We start from the raw sequence: 20009 nt of genomic DNA, 5'->3' as shown, positions 1-20009 counted from the left end.
TTGACCGGACTATTCATGGTGGTATTGTGTATGATTTCTCACTTATAGCTATTAGATGAAATATGGCAAGTTGAAATTATTAAATCTATTAATAATATATTTGTTATAATTAGTTATATATATATATATATATATATATATATATATATATATCATTTATTTAATATACATTTCCATTCCAAAGTTTGGGGTCTGTAAGATTATTTTCAATGTTTTTGAAGGAAGTCTGTAATGCTTACCAAGGCTACATTTATTTGATCAATTACAGTGCAAAAATAATTTTGTGAAATTATTAATGTAACTTCTTAATGTTTTAAGATAGCTGTCAAATCAATTATTCACATCTAACATAAACGTTTGTTTAAAACACACACACACACACACACACACACACACACACACACACACACACACACACACACACACACACACACACAATATGGTGGGTGGAATTATTCTTTTCAGATATCAGAAGGGTGATTTTTCTATAAATTTGTCCATTCAGGCTGCCAGTGATTATGTCTGAATATAGTGAAAATGCTATATTAAAAAACTAATGGCAGGTAGAATTGTTACACTGTTCTATCACATGTTTCATGGGGGGTGATTAATTAGTCTTATGTAAAATTAGCAGTTCTATCCATGTGTCCTTACCATAGACTTTAAAAAATAGGTCCTTACATGACCCTGAAAAATAGTACTGTAAACTAATCCAATAATGCCCTGCACCACATGTAATATCCAATAGGTGGCAGTATAAGATCTCTGATTGAATCTCTCAAACATTTCATACATAGGCCTACTACAGCAAAGGATCAACGTTTTATTTGACAAGTTTACAAAGTCAAGCATTAAGATGACAAATGACATAACCGCCCAGTTGGTATGTTTTTGAACTTTCAAACCTTGTTGATCGACCCCCAAAAAAGCTTCGATGAATTATCAAACTGTGACGCCAAACATCAATGCTGGGTGTCAATGAGGCATGAAAGGATGCCTTGTTATCACAAGCATTCCGTTTGTCCATTAAAAGCTGAAAAATGTTCCCACACAGGCACTTAGCGGAGTAAATCATTGACACGATCCTCATTCCTCGGCTGCCAGCAGGAAGCGCTCTCCTCGGCTTTGGCCCTGGGTTCTGAGAAGCAGGTGATGGCGCTAGTGATGAGCGCGCGGGGACTAGCATGGGCTTTGGGTTACCACAACTATTCAGACAATGTTACTGCAGCTCGTATAACGGGGTGAAGGTCATGGAAGCTATGCGGCTTGACGGCGAGGGCCAGATGCTCTTTTGCTTCAGAGTAGAGGACAGATTTCCTCTCTCTCTCTCCCTCCCAAAGAATGTCATGAAAACAGACAGGGATTCCCCGCATTGTCCAGTAAAACACAGATGGCATGTATTTTGATGGTGGGACGCTACTGTGTCCGGAATACGGGCCGGATGAGCCAATGGTAGTGTCCGTTACCCTCTCACCCCCCTCGACTCATCAAAGAGATGGCCTTTTCCACCAAAAGTTTCTTTCAAATGATGCTTTTAACAGAGAACAAGCACCACTAGATGGCAGTAGCACTTCACTGCTACACTGCACTGGAGGTTTTATGCGCTACATTCAACAGCCACTATACTTTGATCTTAGAATCAATCTAGTCTAGTGTCTTTAACCCTCGTGCACTGTTCGATTTCTGTGTACACCCTTTATGGAGCGGGTCAAATTGACCCTAATTGGATTCAATACAATTCCTCAAAAATCACACTATGAAAAACAACAAATATTCAGATACAAACTGTAAACTTTTAATATCAACATTTGTCAAACATTAAAAAAAAAATGATATCTGAACATATGAAAATGTTTTTTAACCATCTTTTAAAACCGTTTTGCTTTGACAAAATTTGAAAATAAACCGTTTACAGACTTTTTTTGCATATTATTTTTTTTATTACATTTTCATGTATACTTATTTTTACATTTTATGCTTATAGCATCATAACTGAACAATACAATTTTGCTGTATAATGATAATAATGTTTAAAATTCCTACAAAAAAGGTTTGGTTATTAAAAGTTAGGTATTTCAAATATTCTGAATATAAATGGTAATGGTTATTTTACTATCTGTGTCTGAGAAAGATTTTCATCTGTAATTTGCAAATAATTCTGAATACCGTGATTTTGCTTTTTCAAGTGTGTTTGGTCAGGGTTAGAGCACTTTTAGATGCACTTGCACTTTAGAACTTGAGTTGAAGTGCCCTGACATACATAAAATAAATATTTTTATTTTGTGTCTGTACAGTTGCTTTTGAATAGCTGCCTATGAGGGTCAGATTGACCCGCGAACGTAATAGTAACCATGTTAAACTTTGCATTCATGTTGTTGATGATAAATGAGAAAAAGTCCCAAAATATTAAGAAAACAAAACAAAACAATGGCTAACCAGTATTTCTAACAACTAGAAAATCTAAACGAGTCAAATTGACCCGCAATACAAGTGTGTTTAGCACGGTGATACTCGAGGACGGATTACGAATCAGGTCAGGGCCATCAATGTCAGGGGCCTCCAGCTGAGGGGCCCGAAACCTGGAAATAAGTCACTTCAGATGTAAGATAGATGTAGATATATGAAAAATTTGCTTGAATATATGCTGAATATGGCTATAAACAAAGACATGACAATATCTGTTCCTTGGACCTTCCACAGCTCTAGTGCCTTCTGGACATCTTGTTTTAGTGCCCGGCCGTATTTGCTGTAAAATATCATTATTTGGCCATTATGTAAAAAGAATCACGGTTTGGTTTTAAGGATCTGCAGTTGGTTGAAATTAAAAGTTTTGAATGGGTCAAAAGTCAAACTGGTATGTTGCAAGGATAGTAAGTAAAGTGTTAATTCGAACATCACAATGTGTGGTTTTCTTTGTGATATTGAGCAGGACTTACCAGGTTAGTCCAATAGCTGTTTATTAAGAGTATTGTAAGTCACTTTGCATAAAAGTGTTTGGATAAATGCCAAATTTAGGTAACACGTTATTATTAATTCGATCTTCCTGGATAAGCTGATTGAAGGACAGAGTGATCCACTACGGGACGCACTAAGTTTTAAGAGATCCATTAAGATGCGGTCGCACTAGACTTCAAAAGCAAAATCAGAAGTTTATACGTTATGAAACTATACTTTATAATTCTTCTGTTAATATTTTTTGAGCTGTAAAATCATTTACTATTATTCTATCTAGTTTTTGTGCTGATGATTGAGATTAACTTTTGAACCTGTAATGTTCCTTTAAATAGCATTTAGTGTGTGTTCATGTGATACTGAAATATGCTGTCTTGTGTTTGATTTGTGAAATAGGAGACCTTCGAGAATAAGCAGCCCCGGCGTTAAAGTGACACATGAGAAATGGGGGCTGTGAGGGGTTAAAGAGGGGATTCTCACAGTCACATGCTCACACACTTCATACGTGCATATCACGTACGAAGAAGAGTTGAGGAGGCACTTCTACGGATCAAACTCATTTCTCACATACCAGACCACAATGGCAAGTGTCTGAATATTGTGAGTGACAGACGTTACCTCTTCCCCGTTACAGAACTATACACACACACACACACAGAAGAGAGTCAGACCGACGGTCTCCATAGTGTAACTCCTAAGGGGGTACTACATGCTCCACTCTCCCAGAATAACCACTGTCTAGCCAGTACTGCGTGTGTGTGTCAGTGGTGCCAGTAGGCCATAGACTGTGGGCCTGGTGGGACCTGTACTTATGAGAGAGCATAGTGGTGAGCTGCGAGTAACGCTCTTAAGGTGTGTATGTGTTTCAGTGCTGTGGGGACGCCAAACTGACAGGGTGCCAGATGTCAGCTGGTATCACATATCAGTCAACAACAGAGAGCCCACTCCCTAAAGACCTCTCCACGCTTCCCACCTACTGTTTATCTTCCCCGGAGTTGACGAACAAAGAACAGGGAAGCAGGATTTGATTATTCTACTATATATATATATACACTACTAGTCAAATGTTTGGAATATTTTTTAATGTTTTTGAAAGAAGTCTCTTATGCTCACCAAGGCTGCATTTATTTGATCAGAAATGTGATAAAATCAGTAACGTTGTGAAATATAATTACAATTTTAAATAATAATTGTTTGCTATTGGAATATATATTTAAATGTAATTTATTAATGTGATGGTAAAGCTGAATTTTCAGCATCATTCCTCCAGTCTTCAGTGTCACATGATCCTTCAGAAATCATTCTAATATGATGATTTGATGCTCAAACAACATTTCTTATTATTATCAATGTTGAAAATCAGTTTTTGCTGAATATTTTTGTGAAAATCGTGATACCATTCAAGAGTTCGGGGTATATACTTTTATTCAACAAGGATGCATTAAATCGATAAAAAGTGTCAGTAAAGACATGTACAAAAGGTTTATATTTCCAATAAACGATGACTTTCTATTCATCAAAGAATCCTAAAAAATGTATCACGGTTTCCATATAAATAATAAGCAGTAAAAGCTATTATTTCAATATTGATAATGAGAACCCTTATTAATAACAGAGAACCAATAATAACTGATATTTATTACACTGATTTCTGAAGGATCATGTGACACTGAAGACTGGAGTAATGATGCTGAAAATACAGCTTTACATCACAGGAATATCTTAAAGTAAACAATTATTTTAAATTATAATAATATTTCACAATGATACTGATTTTACTGTATTTTTGATCAAATAAATGCAGCATTGGTGAGCATAAGATACTTAATTTTTAAATACATAAATAGTTTCAAACTTATGAACGCTAATGTAATTAAAAGATTTTCAGTTTTTGCGCTTGTGGTGACGATTCGACAGTGTCCAAAATGTACTTTTTGCTACATCTGCTAATAGTTTTTTTTTTAAATATCATTTTGTCATGATATAGGAAGAACTCCTGCAGATGACTTTGTGTCAAAGTCAAAAAGTCTACTAAAATATCAGATAATTTGACCTTTTTATGACATGGCAAGGTTAGTTCAGGTTGTAAAATGTCACGTGGTGTGACTCATTAATTAATTAATTAATACCTCATAACATTTGGGAAAACATTTTTTACCTATTTAATTTTTGGTCCCACTTTATAGTAGGTGTCTTTAACTACTAAATTAATCAATTAACAATGCACTCATTGTGAAGGTGTACACATGCTTTTACATTGTCCTTATATTTTTAAGTACCTGCATGTAATTATAGATGTAATTACAGAAATTAATTACAGCTGTAATTACATGCAGGATACATGCTGAACCTAGTTATTACCGCAGTTATTGTAATAACTATAAGTACAAATGTACATGGGGAACAGGACTGTTATATAAAGTGCTAACAAAATAATGATTAAGATGTGTACACTCGCATGTATTCAAGGTGTCACTTTTTACTTTGGTTACACCACATGACATCTTTAGAGTGATCAAACTGAAACTGTCCTTGAACATGGAACTAAAGTTTTTTTTTTAACTACATGAAAACTACATGAATGGCATGGATGCATTTATATTTGTAAAAGATTTGTTGTTTGTTGGTCATGGGCCCTTATTAAAAGGCCCTTATGCGCTTGATTTAGAGGATTATGTGAGCAATATTACACTTGTCTAGCCATATGCAGGTTTGGAGAGATAGAAAAAAAAATACCCCTTTTAATAAAAATGACAAAAGTGCACAATACTAAAACTTAAACTAAAATTAAAATCTAAATATCTATAAATGCTCTACTATAAAATAATATTAAAATAACACTGCTTCTGAGGTATATATACCCAAGTATCTAAAACTACATCAGGAGCAGACAAAATCTTCACGTTCAGAAAGATCAGAGGAGGAGAAACACGAATGCTTGCACTGTTATTAGACAGTCACTTTAGCAGAGCACTTATATGTCTTTGATTTGATTCGCTCCCATCACTTCTGTAAAAACAGTGAGGGTCAGATATCGTTCTTGCAATTTAAACCATGCACTATGTTGCACTTCCTAACAACATTACCAGCCAAATGGCCAGTAATTTATACCACGAAAGATGCTTTTAACCAGTAATAACAATTGTGGGAAATGATGTATCAAGCGCTCGAAAAGGTGATTGTTGTTTAGTGCACAGTCAACAGAAAAACAAAATTACACTGATCATCACGGCAATGCTAACGCATAGGGCCAGTAGATTCAGTAGAGTGAGATATTAGCCAGAACTACATTCACAACAGTATTAATAATTAAAAATCGTTAATTTTATTTGTCATATTCACATACTCAAACAATGCTAAAACAATTTTGGCCCCATTGGGACCTTCAAAACTCCATCCATGACCTCAAGTTTGGTAGTTTCCAGATCAGTCCAGTGAAAAAGGCCTCGGGCTGTCATCTTTGTGCTAACGTGATTATGTTTGGTGGCCTTGATCATTTTCTTTCGCTCCTATCTGGTAAATCGCTTGCGGCTCTCATGAGTTTGACCTGGGTGGAAATAACAGGCCAAGGCTTGGGTTTGAAGAGTTAGTGGGACGGAGTGGCTGTTATTTGGGTCAATTGTGATGCTCATTTTGCGACGTATTTGCAAGTTCTCTCCCACATGTCATATTTCTTTATGCTTATGAATTTCAATACCACCAAAATGACTGTAACAAATCACTCCATCTGCTTGTCAAGAGGAATTTCATTTCATTGGCCATATGGTTTTTTCATTCGGCTTTTGTGGTTTTTATAGCCTTTTCTTTCTGGGGAAGCTCTGCTGCATTTGGGTTTTCTGTAGTTTATGGCTCCATACTGTACTAAAGTTTGCAGTTGAGCTCTGTCCTACAGTAATGCTGGTCATGATGCTGAGAGGTTTGCACATTAGGTTCGTTTTTGATGGTTCACGGTTTCAAATCTGTCTGATGAACGTCATAGAATGAAAACAAGAGAGGACACTAAAAATGTTTATGTATTAATGGCCGTTTTGTTTTGTAACTATTTGTTGACCAATTTGATATTAAACAAACAGTTCGCCCAAAAATGAAAATTCTGTCATGGTGTTACAAACCTGAATGTAAGAACTTTCTTTTTTCAGTAGATCATATAAGGAGAAACTGTGAAGAATGTTCGTACTGCTCTTTCACATACACTGAAAGCATATGGTGACCAGTGGCTGTCTAGCTCCAAAAGGAGCACAAAAGCACCATATAAGAAGTCAGTGAATAAGTCGTGAATATTGAAGAAATAAAATGATACCGCACTTGTGAGTTAAAGTCGGCATGAAATCAAAATGGACCCTATTTACTTTGTTAGAGCACATTACTAGCATGTGGTAAAAAATCTGCAATTGTACTTCCCCTCTGGAATGGCCTTCCTTTTCTGATGATGTCAGTTTGACGGCTTGGGAAGAACATCCACACACTGTCTGTCTTCTGCGAATGCCTACCTTTCCAAATCCAATCAATTCCCAGCTGGAAAAAACAAGCCACGCCCTCTATTTTTCTCATTCAATATTCTGTTTTACTCGGAAAACACTTCAGAATACTAAAGATGGCCGCAACTTCCGGTTCACGCGAACTTAAATGACAGATTTTTCATTTTTGAGCCTTTAAATGTGACCTATGACCTGTGTTATGAGTGGCAGGAAAAAGCTTTAACTAGGGCTTATGGCAAAAATATCACGAAACGTGAAACATGGATGGAAAAATTACCGCAAATGGGAAATATTTCTCTATAATAATCTAAGACTATATACCACCAATCAAAAGTTTGGGGTCAGTAAGATTTAATTGAAAGAAATCCTTTTTTTCAGGATTCTTTAATGGCTGCTGAAAATTCAGTTTTACTATCACAGGAATAAATTCCCTTAAAAATATATATATATATAATCCTGTTCAATTTATAGCGCAGGTATGTGGTCTGTGCACCTGTAGATGAATTCATTTTTTTGTTTTTTTTTAAATGAAATCCCTCAGCTTTTGCCAGGTGTCTTCAGATCTTCAAAACAAAGAGCTCTTTACGGCAAACCCTCAACCCCCCCCCCCCCCCCCCCCCTTTTCTTCCATTACTCTCTCTATCTTTACAACACCCCACATGTCTCATTACTCTCCCTCTCATGTTATTTCACTCTTTCATGTGCCATGTGACCTTTTGGAAACACATACACCCTATCTGGACTATTATCTGTCATAGTATTCTCAAATAATTGTGCAGCTTTTTGTCTATGGAACAAATAGGCCGGTACATTCTTCAATATTTCCGTTTTGTTTTCCACAGAAGTCATTCATGCAGGTTTGGGACGACACGAGTGTGAGTAAATGATCACAGAATTGTCATTTTTTGGCTAGAGCTTCACCCAAAACTGAAGCGTTCTGGAAAATTCTACGCAAAGTTTCATGCAAAAACATGAAAATGATCAGACCTACAGTGAGAGAGATTGATCACTGTGAAGAATATGGTTGATCATGTGAGATGTTTTACTTTTCCAGGTAAAGGAGAGAGCTGTGGAGCTGTAGAGAAACTATAAATCATGATAGAGTTTTGTGTGTAACACACACACTCACACACACTCTCTCTCTCTAAGGCTCTTTGGCTGTTACTGTCTCAAGCTTATTACTTTTCCAAAATAAATCAGCCACCCATTGCATATAACCTGAGTAATGAAAGTAGTCATGACAAATGAAAAAATCTTTCTTACCCAGACCGCACACACACACACATATACGTCACACACCACCACAACCCATTTCTCAGGCTGAACGCAAATGGCACACATCTATAATCATGACAAAGAGACCCCTGCCATTAAATACAGACTTCAAACGGGAACATTAGCGTCCTGCTCCAGAGAGAGATGAGAGTGCCTGGAGAGGATCTTCATTATGCACCCTTCATTATACATCACAGCTAGATTTTCTGAACAGAGAAAATCTGGCGGATATTTAATGAAAAACACCACTGGTTCTGCACAAAGAGTGATTGGAGGCAATTTAGGGTTGATTCAATACAATAAGGGAAATGAATTAATAAACTGGCAAGCGCAGCAGTACATAATCTGATATAAAAAGGGAAACATATAAATCACAGCCGAACAGACAATACTACCACACCACATTTTAAATGTGGAAAGATTTAGGCCCAAAACATAATCCACGCAACTACATTAACATAAAGTTCTACAGGTCTCAGTTTGAAGAGAATAAGTTAGTTAAACTGTCTAAATGTTTATTACTATCTACCTGCCACAGTAACGCAAAACCACAGATTAAATATGCAAGAAAACAGAAGTAGTCATGTGATGTCAACATGGTGGCAAACAAAACATAAAGCTTTTTTTTATTTTTTTATGATGTCTATAGTCTTTGTCTCATGTGAGTGGACATTTTAAATAATATTTCTCAAAATGTTTAAACATTTATTTAAAAATGTACACTTTTAAGTATGTACAACAACAAGACTTAAAGTGCATCACCCAGGCATTTATGTCTGCTTCTGCAATTGCCATTGCTATTTTATTATTTATATGCCATTATAATATTAACATTTTAAATTGAAATTATATTTAAATTTGTCATTTTCATTTCAGTTTACGCTTAAGTAATTTTGTCATTTTTAGTAAGTTTTCTATTTACTTTAGTTTTTTTTTTTTTTTTTTTTTTTTTTTTTTTTGATTAGTTTGAGTTATTTTAGCACTTTAACTTAAACTTATTTCAGTCAGTTAGGGAAGTATATAGTAGGGAAGTATTCAGTTTCGAATGTAGCATTTGCTTCTGGCCTACTGTATATTCCAGACAAAAGAACACAATTCTCAGACTTTTCCGACTTGCAAATAACCACTGGTTCAAGGTCAGAGAAACAACATGTAAAGTCAGGGCTGATAGATTGATTTGGTGTGAAACATCATGATGCTATTTTGAATATGGCAGCAACTAAAGAAACGTTCTATTGGTTATTTTCAAGCAGATGTGAATTCTGAGTCTGAAACACTTGCATTAGACCATTCATAGCAACAGTATCACTGAACTCAAGTAATGAGGGACAAATCATGTATTTCCAGGGTCAGGTTCTAATCAGTGCAATTGGTTTTTCATATGAAAATCGGGATGATGTAAGAGTAAGTTTGTGGGTACTCAGGCACCCAAAAACTAGTTCGTCATTGTGGCCGTTTGCCCGACAATACGTTTTTAAGGTCAGAGAAAATATATGAAGTCACTTCAATGAGTGAGTCCTCGTGCTGTGTAGTAGTAGTAGTAGTGTGTGTGTGTGTGTGTGTGTGTGTGCAGGGGGCATGCAAAAAGAATTCCCACAAAAATGTGTTGCTATGGTTTCTGTTTGGGGCTTGGATCAGGTTCCTGACCACAGCAGAGCGCTTTGGGCAATAAAACACACAGGGTACTAATGAAAACAGCATGGTCCTCCTGGCACTGTGTGTGTGTGCTAGCGCGCGCTTAAGGAAGAGAGATGGCTGGAAAAAGCTTGAGAATAAGGAGGTAAGAAAGAACATTTGGTCCTCACAAGTGTTTTTATTTGCACACATCTGCAGTGTTTGTGTGTTGCAGGCATGCGCACGTGTGCGTGTTTGGTTCGTTCCCTGGCTAGTGTCCATCGAGTCACATGACATGGCAGTGTTTGGTGCGGTTTTAGCAGGAGGAGAGGCAAGCACATGTTTTACTTTATTAGTTGTTTATGTCCTCAGAGTGATATTTGGGCAGACTCACGGGGAGCAATCAAGTATATTCAAGATCATAAAGCAAACGGCGATAAAAGAAGCTCGCAAATTTCACAAAGAGGGAGAATAAGAGAGGGTGTCGTGTTTCCAGTGGAGTTGTGAGGAATTTGTTTGCAAGATTGTTCAGGAAAACACAAAGGAAAGTGTTTAACAGCTGAACATTTTTATTTTAATATGAGACTGAGCTGTGGAAACATGATCTAGAAATGATAGTACATATTACAAACTTTAGCGAAAATTTATATTTTTTATTACAACCAGTGTTTGGGAAGCACTTTGAAACAGTAGCTTGTCAAGCTAGTTAAACCATAATTATGCTTTTCTTCTTTTTTAGCTACACTGCAGTAGTTAATTACATGAACGCTAAATATACATGATTAAACATACAGTATACTCTATAAAGCAGTTGAAAACTGTGATGGTTTGGTATTATTTATGTACTTATTACAATTAATATTTTGAATTAGCTTTTATTTTTTTTAAATTTCAGATTTAATTTAAATTTGTAGTAATTGTTACTATACTCTTTAGTTTCTTGATTCCCTCCAGTAAACATTAACTTAATCACTCAATCAGCTACTGGCATAACCGGTGTTATAAAGCATCAAATCATAGAAAATGGCATACAAAATGTCTTAGCAGGGATCACCTATAGCATGTGTTTAAGTTCAACATATGCTTTAATTGAATGGATTTAAGTGTATATTTTTATAGGAAGGTCAGAGCAATTATAGCAGAGCAACCTGTGTACTAATGCATTCGCTCTTTACCTTGAATGAGGTCCCATGGGCAACATCTGCTTGAAGGCAATATGTAGACCATTGAAATTCAGGGAGTTGACCATGAAACCCACTTTAGTGTTTATTTAGATTGAACTGCATATTTGTACAACTTCTAGTCATTCTTTTAGGCAAACAAAGCATCTTTCCCTTTCCAATTCTCTTTTCCCATCGGAAACACACATGACTCAGTGTCTGGGGAAGGTTTTATCGGAGGAGGAATGTCTCACTCCATCACGACACAAACCATCGCATCATATTTTTGCTCACAACCAGTCAGGTTCAGGTGATTTAGGGCTCACACATTACACACACACGCACACAAACACGCGGACATGCGCACACACGCACAGCAATTTTGCAACCAGCCAAAAAAGGGTAAAGGAAAAAAAAGATAAAACAAGAAAAACTTTGCACAAGGCTAAATGTCAATCCTGGTTGTTGGCAAATTCTATTTTTTTAAATCTTTGTTTGATTTGATGTTGTTATATGTGGAGGCCAAGAATGAGTGTGCTGAATTGTGTTGATCAGGATGGGATTGGATGAATGTTATGCCAAAAATATTTCCCACCGACCATTCCTGAAGAGTTCCCAACAATGTCAGCATTTCAGGAGGAAGAATGGAAGAACTAAAGTTTTAAGACCACAACTTCTATTTCACATTTTTCTAAATTATTATTTTTTTCTTTAAAGAATAATTATGCATTAGCCTATTTACTACATACATTTTAATAAACCCAATTCCATTTATTTCGAAAAACACTACTGTTTAAAAATTTGGTGTCAATGAGATAAAAAAAAAGGTTTTAAAATAAGTCTCTTATGCGCATCAAGGTTGCATTTATTTGACTAAAAATACTGTAAAAACAGTAATATTGTGAAATATTATTGCAAATTAAACTAACTGCTTTCTATTGCAATATATATTAAAATGTCATTTATTCCTGTGATGGTAAAGCTGAATTTTCAGCATCATTACTCCAGTCTTCAGTGTCACATGATCCTTCAGAAATCATTCTAATATGATGATTTGATGCTCAAGAAACATTATTATTATCAATGTTGAAAACAGTTGTGCTGCTTAACCATTTTGTTCTGAATTCTTTACTGTCCCTTTTGATGAATTTAATGTATCCTTAATGAAGTATCTTTACATTAACGGGTTATTTCACCCAAAAATGTATGATGTCTTTACTACCTTTCTGGGACTTGAAAGTGGTAATTACATAGTCTATAGAGGGACAGAATCTCTCAGATTTCATTATAAAGATCTTCATTTGTGTTACGAAGATGAGCGGAAGTCTTACGGGTTTGGAATGACATGACGGTGAGTAATTAATGACAGAATTTTCATTCGTGGGTGCATAACCCTTTAAATTCGTTCAAATCCTAAAACTTTGATTTAAAATTAGACTTTGATTCCAAGATTCAAAGAATCCACTCTCAGATTTTTTGGACCCCACTGTATTTCAATATACGTTAGGGTCATGAACCCCTACGGTGGGCCAAAAGGGTGGAAAAGCTTTGAGGAACAACAACACACAAGAATGCTAATCACAAACATACTATAGGTTGAAAAGAACACGAGGAATGTGTTTTTCTAAAGTAGTTCCATGGAATATGTTATTATGCTTTTATTTAGTGCAATTAATAAATGGGTACATTAGAAGATACAGCTCAGTTCTCAGAATACACAATAGATACATGTACATGCACAAACACACACACTTGGAAGGCAAAGCTGTAATGACTTGTAATGGAAGGCTATAATTGCAATGATTGCTGAATAACTGATGGGGCTCATTAATGCTTACAAGCCTCAGCTGGGGATCTCCACGTGTGTGTGTGTGTGTGTGTGCGTGCGTTTATAGCATTCTGCGACTACTGTAATAAAACAGACTTTGGTAATACTTTATTTCGATGGCCCTCTTTAGACATACTCTAAGTAACTTTGCAACTACATGTCAACTACCAGTCATTAGAGTATCAGTAGACTGTCTGCTTAATATCTGCTAACACTTTATTTTATTTCTCCTCAACAGACATTCTACTGACTATAAGTAACTTTGCAACTACATTCTATTACATTCAACTTATTCTACTAACACGAACCCTAACACCTAACCCTAACCTAACAGTCTGCAACAATTTTGCTTCAAGTTTTGCTTTGTTTGCTTCAAATCACCACCAATAATTTATGTGGTTCAGATAACATAATATTCCAATCTCCAATCTCTCTGTATTAACTTAAATTTTTGATTTCAATGAACTCAATTTTAAGGCTACCAGGTAACTACTTTTTTCTTACTATTTCACTTTCAGCGGTTAGAGTGTTGAGACAAATACAGGAGGCCAGCCTTCCTTGGTATATCAACCAATCATCGTAGAGACGTAAATTATGTGATATTAGTTTGAACTGCTATCGCTGAAAATACCAACTACCTTAATAATGTTGAGTAGACATATTGAATATTTGATTGGTAACAAATTTACCAAGCTACCATTCGAAGAGCAGCTAGAAATTAAAAATGAAGGAAGAACCCATGCCTAATTTGGATATAGGCTACAGCAATCAGCTTCACTAAACAGCCGAATATGCTTTTTTTAAACACGGACATTTAAAAGGACAGAAGGAGGGATTTTTGCTTCAAGTTATAGGCTAGGTGAATGAAAATAATATTTATAAATGTATATTTCCTTGCTGTATATGTTTTTTTTTTGGTCTTTTAAATCTAAAAGTGTCCAAAAAAGGCCATTTTAAAGCAGTTATTAATAATAAAAATCCTCGGATGAGGATCCCTTGACCGCAACAATGTGTGCCTCCTCTATTTTAAAATCCACGCGCCGCCACTGAAAATCAGAAGAAAAAAATGTAAAAAATTACAATCGTATGTTTTACTTATTTTCACAATAATTTATATGGCAAGTACAGTCGTGCTCAGAATTAATGGCACCCCTGGTAAATATGATCAAAACTGTCTGTAAAAAAATTTTCATTCAAAAAATTGCAAAAAATCTAGCCTTTCATTGAAGTAAAATAATTGAAAGTGTGGGGGGGGGGGGGGGGCATAAATTACAAGCATTATTATGAAATAAATGTTTTTCTCCAAAACACGTTGGCCACAAATATTGGCACCCTTTTACTAAATACTTTTTGCAATCTCCTTTTGCTAAGATAACAGCTCTGAGTCTTCTCCTATAATGTCTGATGATTTTGGAGAACACCTGACAAGAGATCAGAGAGCATTCCTCCATACAGAATCTCTCCAGATCCATGTTGGTGCTTCTTCTCTTCAGTTCAGCCCACTCATCAGGTCAGGGAACTGGGACGGTCACGGCAGAAGCTTCATTTTGTGCTCGGTTACCCATTTTTGTGTTGATTTTGATGTTTGTTTTGGATCGTTGTCCTGATGGAAGATCCAACCACGACCCATTATAATAAGATTTCTAGCAGAAGCGGTCAGGTTTTGATTTTTTGTCTGTTGATATTTGCATTGATAGAATCCATGATGCCATGAATATGAACAAGAAGTCCAGGACCTCCAGCAGAAAAACAGGCCTACAACATTAAAGATCTAACGGTATATTAAATTGTACACATGGGGTAGGCTACTTCTTATCCTTGTGTGCACCAAACCCATCTAGCGTGTTTGCTGCCAAAAAGCTCTTTTTTTAGTTTCATCTGACCACAGAACCCTGTGCCGTTTGAAGTTCAGTCGTGTCTGACAACTGAATATGCTGGAGTTTGTTTTTGGATGAGCGGAGAGGATTTTTCTTGAAACCCTCCCAAACAACATGTGGTGATTTAGGGGTTGTTTGATATTTTTTTAAAGGGGTCATATAATGGTACATGCACTTTTACAAGTTGATTGTACTGAAATGTGTGTTGGCAGTGCCTGTACACAAACATCATAAAATGATAAAAATCCATCCAGTGTTTTTGTTTTAATCTCCTTATATGTTTTCCCCTGTCTCAAACCAAGCCGTTCGACCGTGTGACGTCACACGGTCGGACGCCCCTCCCGCGATTGTTGATTGACAGCAGCGTTTCAACACAGACCCGCCCTCGCTCGTGAGAGCTGTCAATCATAGTCTGCGCGGACCGGCGCGGTCATTGTTGATATGCTGGAGCACTGTCTATGAGCAGAATGGCGTCTAAGCGATTGTGGTGTTCTGTTCTTGGGTGTAATAACGAACACAGCAGTCATTTTAATGTTCCTAAATCCGAACCGCTGAAGACGCAGTGGCTGAGTTTGTTTTCGAAGGGAATATTCCCCACGAGCAACGTCAATGCTCTCATGTTTGCGCGAATCATTTCACACACCAGACTGCTTATAAACGAGGAGGGTCAGTATAAAGCTGGTTTTGCTAAGAAGCTGCTCCTGGACCGGTACCAACTATATTCGTGTTCCTGCTGAACCTCCAAAATAACTGAAGTGAGTGTAACGTTTTATTAATCTTTAATGTTTATATTAATCTTTGCAAATCGCTAGATGCACGCTTCACGATGAATGCGTCTAAGGTTAACACTCAGGGGACATTACGGCATGTTTTCTATGTACGACGTTCTCAATATAATTCATAATCCCACGTCTATAATGAACAACGCGTTATGGTTATTGTGTTACAAACGGTGTACGCACAGAACAGAGAGGCGGGGTGAGCAAAGCTCATTATCATTTAAAGTCATATGCACTGAAACGGCGTGCTGAAAACAGAGCTGTTTTTAACCAGATAAAATAAGTGTTTTCTTACAATACTAATGAGAATTTTTAATTAAAGTATATTACAAAGTTTTAATTTAGACTCTAAAGAATCATATTAGCTTGTACAAAAATGGCATTATATGACCCCTTTAATAAGCTTTGTGACGCCCAAGACTCAACTAATCTCTGCAATTCTCCATCTGTGATCGTTGGAGAGTCTTTGGCCACTCAAACTTTCCTCCTCGCTGCGCATTAAGACAATATAGACACACGTCCTCTTCCAGGCAGATTCGTAACATCTTTAGTTGATTGGAACTTCTTAATTATTGCCCTGATGGTCAAAATGGGGATTTTCAATTCTTTAGCTATTTTCTTAGTCACTTTCTATTTTGTGAAGCTCAACAATCTTTTGATGCACATCACAACTATATTCTTTGGTTTTACTCATTGTGAAGGATGATTAAGGGAATTTGGCCTTTGTGTTTCCTCATATTTATACTCCTGTGAAACAAGAAGTCATAGCAAGACAATTTCATGTTCCTAGTTACCCTGGTGTGCTAAAAAAGGTAAACATTAATGGGAATATACTTCAGAGATATTTTACTCGTAAAAAATTCTAGGGGTACCAATAATTGTGGCCAACGTGTTTTGAAGAAAAACATTTATTTCATAATGTGATTTCCCCCCCACTTTCAATTCTTTTACTTCAATGAAAGGTTAGATTTTTGGCAATTTTTTTAATGAAATATCAAAAGGATTAACGATGCAGATTTATTTTTTTACAGACAGTTTTGATCATATTTACCTGGGGTGCCATTAATTCTGAGCACGACGTTTACACTTGGAAAAACTTTAAAATTTTACATTAAAATTACATAGGCTATGTTTTTTTTCCATGTATGGTAAGATAACTTACAGTTAATCAATTAACTTTTTTTTTTTACTGTTGCATACTGTAGTCTTTTTCTGTAAAAATTACAAGCATTTTTTTTTTTTTTTTTTTTTTTACAGTATATGTTAACATTTTTATGGTGAATATTCTGCGTTTGGTGCTGTCTTAAAGATGGGACAAATGACAGCATATCAAAGACTTCTATTGTTATATATTAAAATAAATATAATTCCAGATAACCCAAACTTTTTTAAGGAAACTTAAAACTTACTTTTTAAGCATAAAATAAATCACTATTTAGTTTATGGATCATGTTTACTTTTGAGAACATCCTCACATTTCCCCAAAGGCAGGTTTTGTCTGATGAGTAAAGCCCAACAAACATAAACACTGGCTCGTTTTACTTTGTGGGGGTTCACTACATTAATCGTGCTCAATAATAGACATGAAAATCCTCTTAACGTGCCATTCCATACCAGATTTACAACACACACACACACACACACTGAATCTGGAGTCTATTGTATGGCGTGCAAGGACGTAAATCAACCTCACAAATTCACAGCACAATAATGATGTGATGTTGTTATTTTTAGGTTGTTTTCGACAATGCTGGGGCGTTTTAGACCACATGCCATGTGGATCTGACACTTAGCAACTGTCACGTTAGCACTCAGGTAAAATCTTTCGTGGTTTAGGTGTGTATGCCAATGACAATCATCTTGGATTTGTTGGAAAGGTGGAGGAACACATGGTGGGATTTCCCCTGTGTCTGTCAGTCTGTGTCCCGCATCTAAATTTAGGAGATTGAACCTGTGAGGAACCTGTGAGGGTGATTCCCAACATACCAGAGACCTAATTCCTATCCCATGCACCTTACGTGTAAATCATCTGTCCCCCTCCCTATTGAATTTCAGTCTGACCTGCAGTCGTATATGTTTAGAGCTAGGTTTGGGATGCAATTCCACCTTGCTTGCAGCTCATTATTGCTGTCATGCCCCGATGACATCATCGCCATGTGTTACCCCCGCTAAGCTGGTTTTGGGGGTATTTTGGATTGGCTTTTTTTCAAAGCCGGTGGCACGTGCGGCACATGCCATAATCCCATCAACAAACCTTCACATTTACAGCGTCTGGATTAGAATCAGGGCAAATTTGTTTAGCCTGGCTTTTCATCCAAAGACAATAATAATGGCTTCGTTTTTCATCAAATAGCTTTAAAGAGTTATAATAAGAACTTCTGCATTAGAACACGCCACTGATTATCCCAAGAATATGTGACCTTTGCCACCATTTTAACCCTAGAAACACGCTAAATGAACCAGGAAAATCACTTTCTAGAAACTTTCTAATTATACACTACTGGTCAAAAGATTGGAATCATTAATTTTTTTTAATGTTTTTTTATTTTTTTAATAAATCTCTTATTTTCACCAAGGCTGCATTTATTTGATTTAAAAAAAATACAGTAAATATTGTAAAAATATTATTTTAATCTAAAATATTTTTTTCTTTTTTAAAACATTTTAAAATGTAATTTATTCCTATGGTCAAAGCTGGATTTCTAACCTTCAGTGTATTCAGAAATCAGTCTAATATGCTGATTTGCTGCTCAGGAAACATTTCTTATTATTATCAATGTCGATAATAATCCATCCATCTTCCAAACCGCTGGTCCAACGTGGGTACAGCGTAATATCCAGTGCATTCTCATCCTTTGGCGTCATATAGGTGACGCCATATGACATTTCGTCGAAATCTTACGCACATGGCCTCCTTTAGCGTCAATATAACACGCACTGTTATGGGTAGGTTTAGGTCTGGGGTAGGGTTACGGTTATGACGCCTTGGGATCTGCGTCTCATATTCACGCTAAACGATGCCATGTGCGTCGGATTTAGACGAGCGTCACCTGTATGACGCATTGGGTTCTGCGTCTCATATTGACGCTAAAGGATGCCATGTGCGTAAGATTTCGACGAAATGTACAAAGCGTCACATGTATGACGCCAAAGGATGAGAACGGGCTGTAATATCATACAGGTATAAATTCCTTTTTATTTGATTATTAAATTGTTTAATAGACCCTCTTCACAGACTGCTGCTGTACGTTTTTTTTTTACATATATATATTTTTTTTTTAATTGATGTACTTTTATAACACTATACTTGTATTATATTACCGTTGCATTAAATTACACAAAAGTAGTTAACTGCTGTGAGGATGTTTCTAATACAGCGTCTGGGAGTGACGGTCAAACTGACATCTTTCGTTTTCAATCTCTTGCTATTTTTTCCTCTTTTTGAAAGTTGTGTAAACACAATTGTAGAGTTTATGCAAGCAAGTTTCCATGACAGAGTTCAAGATAAATCTTTCCATTACTACTGGAGCTGCCAGTTTGCTAAATTTCAAAGGATTATTTAACAGCACAAGCGATGCAAAAGCGGCAGCTGGTCGCACTCAGTGTCCGAATTCACTCCTTCAAGTGGACTATGGACTAATGTGACTAATTGGAGCGATTTTGGACACAGCCGAGGACATTATCAGTAACCAAGGAAACTGAAACTAAACAGAGTAGGCAAGCAGGAACTAAAGGAAACAAAACAGAATATCAGAATAAGTCAATAGAACGGAACATAAACCAGACAATCGACATATTGTGACTTCCAGCTCACAATGATAGAACGCATCACACATTTCGGGCCCTATCATACACCCGGCGCAATGCAGCGCTAGGCAAGGGTCTTTTGCTAGTTTCAGCCCGACGCAGTTATCATTTTCACGTCCTGCGCCACGTTGTTTAAATAGCAAATGCATTTGTGCCCATCTGTGCGCCCATGGGCGTGCTGGTCTGAAAATGAGGTGTGTTCAGGCGCATTGTTTGCGTGTTGCTATTTAGAGGCAACT

This window comes from Rhinichthys klamathensis, unplaced genomic scaffold (genome assembly GCF_029890125.1).
Source record: "Rhinichthys klamathensis goyatoka isolate OS25496 unplaced genomic scaffold, OSU_Roscu_1.1 h1tg000196l_1, whole genome shotgun sequence".
NCBI lineage: Eukaryota > Metazoa > Chordata > Actinopteri > Cypriniformes > Leuciscidae > Rhinichthys > Rhinichthys klamathensis.
The sequence above is the reverse complement of the archived record's forward strand: the minus strand, read 5'-3'. Positions refer to the sequence as shown.